Here is a 6,083-nt window from a genome sequence, read left to right as displayed (position 1 = left end):
ACTCCCGACCGCATAATGGGACGACTCGACCCTACTAATATACAATACATATAAATACTATTATACTTTTGTTATTATGAATTCATTAGATCAAATCTTTTAAAGTGTTTTTTTTTAATTAATCTATAATAGAAGTGTACGTTAGTGTAACCGTAAAAACAAGTAGATAGCATATACGAGACATACGAGATTATAGTCGCAACTCAAAGAGTAAAAGTTAATCTTTAAAAATAGGGTTCAAGATAACGTTTTCGGCGCTATAAAAAAAATACATTTTTTCACTAGAGCTTTTCGAGCTTCAATATCGGAGAACTATAAATTCAACACACAGGTGAGGCTAAATTTGTGCCTATTTTCTTATCAGCCGTTCGGTCTCTATCAAGTGAATCCATAGCCATAGTGAAGCAGTTTTATCAAACACTCTTGAAATGTATATTCAATAAACGCCTTATACTCTTAAAAACAAGAGAGAACGCAATAATCCAGTTCCCCGGGCGAGGGTAGACGTGGCAAAAAGTTTTTTGGCAAATCGATAGAAATTTACAAGACTAATAAAAAAAACATTTTTAAAAAGTGTGGGCGTGGCAGTTTTGGGCGGGTTGTGGGCGCTAGAGTGGGCATGGCAAATTTTTTTGAAATCGTGGCAGCATGGGTCAATAAACAGACGAACGCACATGGCCAGATCGATTTTGATCCTGATCAAAATATATACATATATGTACATACATACTTTATATGTTCGGAAACGCTTTTTCCTGTTACTCTACGAGTACACTGTAGTTAGATATAAATCGTTCCAATGGATATTTATAAATCCCATATATATACAGCATATAAATAGCAACACTTGCCCAATAATGTTTTGAATAAGTTTTCTAACTACATTTTAAGGTTTAAAAGGATCTGAAATTTTATTTTAATTACTATTATGAACCTCAAAATTAGGCGAAAAAACAAGAGATAACGCTATAGTCGAGTTCCCCGATTATCTGATATCTGTTACTCAGCTAGTGGAAGTGCGTAGGAGAAATTTGTACACTGAGTCTTTGGCGATGTGTGTGCGTTAGAGTGGGCGTGGCTAAAAAAGAAATGCACCGCTTTACTATTCTCGCTTTACTTTACTTTGGCAAAGCGAGAGAAATTTACAGGTCTAAAAAAAAAAAGTATCAAAACATTTTTCAAAAGTGTGGGCGTGGCAGTATTGAGTGATTTGTCACACAACATTTTTTTTTGACAAATCGATAGAAAATTACAAAACTAAAAAATAAAAAATATCGATATATTTTTTAAAAGTGTGGGCGCTGCAGCTTTGTGCGGCTTGTGTGCGTTAGGATGGGCGTGCTAAAAAAAAAAAAGCGCCGCTTTACTTATTCTTTTTTTATTTTTTTGCCGGCTTTTATTTTATGTTCGGCTGAAGTCAAGTGAGTTTTAAGTGACGGTTTGTTATGTTCGCTACACTGCTCATATCTGATAAGCGGAGTCCGTTTCCCGCGCTATGCATTATTGGGGCTGTGGAATTCTCGGTCCGATCATTTCTAGGGTATGGTGATGGTCCCGACGCCTTTGCACTGATCGCTTGTAGATCTTTACTTATTTCATTATTGCCAGCAATACTAACAACACTGCGATGAAATCAATTGTAGGTTGTACGCCCAGGATCTAGTCTTTGTGGTCAATGTGTTGAGGCACTAATAGATTTGGGCCTAGGGAGAGCAATAATAAAGAACCTTTTGTAGCAGTCACTTTATTTTTATTTAATTTATTTTAGCAAAGCGAGCAGCTTTAAAAAACTTTGTTTTTTCTCCTTCGCCAGTGTATCCTCAAGTGTTGCTTTATCCAATAACCGCAGATCATGGGTAACACTTTTACCAAAGGTTTTCAGGGTTACGCCTTTTCCGCCTAGTTGGCGGTTGAATTTAAATTACGGCGGTAACACAATGATTTCCATGGTTGGCGGTATTGTCGGATGCCTTGGACTCCTTACCGCCGATTTCGAGACTTCATTTATATCTTTTGGCGCAGACGATAGGATTGTAGTGTTTCTTTCAGGAGTATTCCTTTTGCCGGCCCTTGATCCTTCCAGTCTATGTCCTGGTATCCAGGAATTTCTGCAGGATTGGATCTTCGCTCCTTTCGACTTTTTATATTGGGCCGAAGTCCTTGTCTCTTAAAACCGTCTTCACTTGTGTATGATACCCGAGAATACACATCCCACGAATTGAACTCCCGATTATATAAACCTTCGGAGAATTAAATTCCCAAAAATAGACCTTCTGAGAATTGAAATCTTTTTCGGTGGGCTGAGGTCTTTTTATACCGGCTTAGAGCTTTTTCTGGGCTACTCCGGTCATCGGTCTTCTAGGCCAAGTGCTCCAACCTAGAAATTATATTTGGACATTTCCCCTATTTTGGGAGTCAATACTGTTACTGGAGTAGAATTTCCCTGTCACCGGTTGCGCCCGCTGAACTGGTCATCGGACACTCGTTTATCGTCAAACTGAATTTTCTTTATTGTTCCGTCTGACTCAACGGGATGGTTGAAGGGGTACCCCTACATCAGATTGTGGTTGGTGTTATAGTATGTGAATCTGCAAAGTCTTATGATTGTACAAAAAGGGTGTACGCAACAATATATACTTTATATGGTCGGAAACGCAGTATACCCTTTTACTGTACGAGTAACTGGTATAAAAATGTTTTAATGCACTTCCCCTAGCTCAGTAACGGGTATTAGATAGTCAAGGATCTCGACTATAGCGTTGTCTCTTGTTTATATATTTTAATTTAATTTATCCTTACCTTAATGACAACCCCTAGAGGGTAAGTATGTTGCTTGTGCTGTGGCCCAAAAATGTTTGTTTAAGGCCGTAAAATTACAGGAAATATATTTAAGGATCAGAAGACCAGAAGGCCAGCCCCGGGATAATAGGAGACTGAAAACTCGGGGTAAAAACCCCGTGCAAGAAGCAAAGATCAGAAAATCCTGAAGAAGCGCCACCGAATAGAGAAATATAGGGAAATCCCCTTTCCCTTTCATTCCATTTCAACCGATTCTTCTTTCCTCTTCACGCTTTAAAGCGAGAGCCCGGCGATGCTTGGTGTGAGTACAAAAATTCAAAATAGAGAAATAAATTTACTGCAACAGTAGTGTAGAGAGCGGCTCGAAAGAGAAGCAAAAATGAGCTCTCTTTAATCGTTAAGGCAGATCAAGCTGTTCTCTTTCTCAGGCAGAACTCATAAAGCATTTTATCGCGGGGTGCAACAGAGTAAGTTAACAGAAACCAGCTCACAGTGGTTGCACTTGTAGGGGACCGCGGCCATAAATAGTTCCCGTTGAGATATCGTTATGAAAATTTTCCCAAAAATCTAAAAAAAATATTTGAACATGTATTAAAAAAATTAGCCAAATCGGACGACGTTATCTTATAGCTCCCATAGTATTGCTAATATGCCGATGGTGTGCAAAAACACTTCCAGTAGAGTTGCAGGTCCCGTAAATATAAACAAATTAAAAATCTCCAGTTCTTTCAGTTAATAATAAAAGTAAAATTGAAACGAATTTTAATTTGAATTCAAAAACTTAACAAATACCATCTAACAAATCAAATGTCGACGAAAAGAATTGAGATTTATATTTTTTTGGTAGTTTTCTTTGACCTGTTATAAAGGGGTCAGAACGCAAAAGAAGGTTGTTCATCAAATCGGTATTTGTTAATATGCGAGACATTTTTCGAGTATGCTGAAGCCGGTACTTCTTTATTTCCTTATTGTTGGACTCCGCAGCTTCTTCTGAAAGCTCTCCAATCGACAGCAACGCATGATCTATCACCTTCGCACCGTGAATTAAAATTTTATGTACTGTTGCTGGAAGATAATACCATGAATATTTTGTTACTAGCCGTTCAGCAGTATTCAAAGCATAGCTTTCGAATTTTTGAATATTAATAGAATATCCTGATGCTAAAGCTTGCAATATTGTTGCGCATCGGGTTATGACTTCTTCATCAATGCCTGTAATCTTAGATGCCAAGCTGGGGTTTCCAAAAAATTTTCTAGCTGTATTTCCATCGTTGGAAGATCCTTTGCCTCCGTCTCTTGGTTTATCAACAATGATTCCCATTTTGTCACGAAATTCCGCTTGGATTCGTTCTTTTCTTTGCAGTACATTGAGCTTATGTTCTGCTGATCTCGCCTGCCACATTTTTATTTCCAACTTGTATGAAAGGTGCATTATGTACTCAAAAAAGCGTATGTACGAATGAAGTGGCGATAAGCCGAATTCAAAATACTTTTCATCAACGTTTTTTGCTAGACATTTTTCTAATTGATTCATTTCCGTTGGTTTTGCACCGCATATAAAACATTTCATTGAGGGCGTATTGCTTAACGCGTTGCACACTTTACCATCTACAATAATAAGTTGCAGGGTATGGTTGATGAATAATTTTTTATTGAGAACTTGAAATTCAGTTGGCACTAGCTTCTCAATTTTCTTTTTGAAGTATAGTTCTTCTTCAACGGATAGTGAGGCAGTTTCCTTTTTCAATTGAATCCTGATTGGCCTACAATAGCGAGTAGAAGATGGTCTCGGATTTTTCCATATTATTTTGGCGCTACTTTCAGCTATAAGCTGAAGTGGGACGTACGACGTTGCAAAAATACACCTATCATCGTCATTACAGTTGGAAAACTTTTGCTTGTATTCACTGTGACCAGTACTGCCATCAAAGCCCCATTTTCCAATTAATGTTAAATTATCCTCCACACCATCCAGACAATTTTCAATAACAGTATTTTGAAGCTGTAAAATACTTGTAGCTGTGTTGTCTAGAAGACTCTGCAGCTCCACTTCTGCATATGTTTCACCTACTGTTATGTCATTTGGGTATCTTGACTTCTTGAGTTTGAGAATTTTCTCATAGCTAGGCAATATATTGCACGAAGCTTCATTATTCACAAACTCTCGAATTACCAAGTATTGGTGTTTGGTTATACCAGTCTCCATTAAAAGCGATAAAACCTTTTCAATATCTGGTTCGGAAGACTTAAGGATCGGTGGAGTGTCGGATAAGCGTAACACAGAAGCTGCAGACTCATCGTGTTTTTCCAGCAGCGCTATCCGACGACGTTTCGTCCTTTTTGAGGACTCAGCAAAGTCAATTTTGGGACGTCCACGTTCCGCACTTGAAACCTTTGCTTGAAGAGGCTCAATTAACATGGTTTCACAAGTGTTCAGCCATTTGTATTGAAATTTAACAATTAAACCTTTATTGCGTTTGTATTTAGCCCAATAAGCAATAATTTTTTTGCAAATGTAATTCAAACAGTTTTCAAGAATCGTTAACTCAACTACATAGCCCTTGTTTTTTATGGTTTCTGATACCAAACGTATCACACTACGTGTTCTTTCCGCATTCGCACCCTGTTCTGCGCACCAAAGCTCTAGGATGTGCATACGCAAAAAATTGCAATTACAAGAATCGTCTGTAGAAAACGGTAAGAAAAATATGGGGAAAAAAATAATAAGCAAAATTGTTCACACAAACATAATTGACAAACACAAATGATGATTACAAAAGAAACATCACAAAAGCATAGGACAAGCAGCAAAATACGGCGAAAACTTGAACTTGAAGACTGCAAGACAGCTTCAGTTTATTATTGTTTACTCGTATGTTTGCAAATATTTGCAGCTAGACTTTTTATTTTTATTTTCTTAAAACATTGACAAATCCAGTGATAGCACTCATTAAGGGGGGATCGGGGGGCAATATATCTAAAAGTTTACCTAAACTAGGAAAATGACGTTCACATAATACACAAAAAAGGTATAATCCATCAAAAATTCACCAAAAATGATAAATTAATTCAATGAATTTTACAATTAGAATTTATTAAAGTAAATACCTGAAACTTTAAAATTCATTTTAAATAATTAAAATTGGACCTATCATTCGCACGTTTGACCACTTTGAAATTCACTTTTGTTGTGACGAAAAGCAATCAAAACTCCGCTGGGCTGCAAAAATGAACAGTTGTTCTCTCCTTACACTATATTTTTAGAATGTCCCGTTAGAGTTAAG

This window comes from Drosophila santomea, chromosome 2L (genome assembly GCF_016746245.2).
Source record: "Drosophila santomea strain STO CAGO 1482 chromosome 2L, Prin_Dsan_1.1, whole genome shotgun sequence".
In the NCBI taxonomy this organism is placed as follows: Eukaryota; Metazoa; Arthropoda; class Insecta; order Diptera; family Drosophilidae; genus Drosophila; species Drosophila santomea.
Note: the sequence above shows the minus strand (reverse complement) of the source record.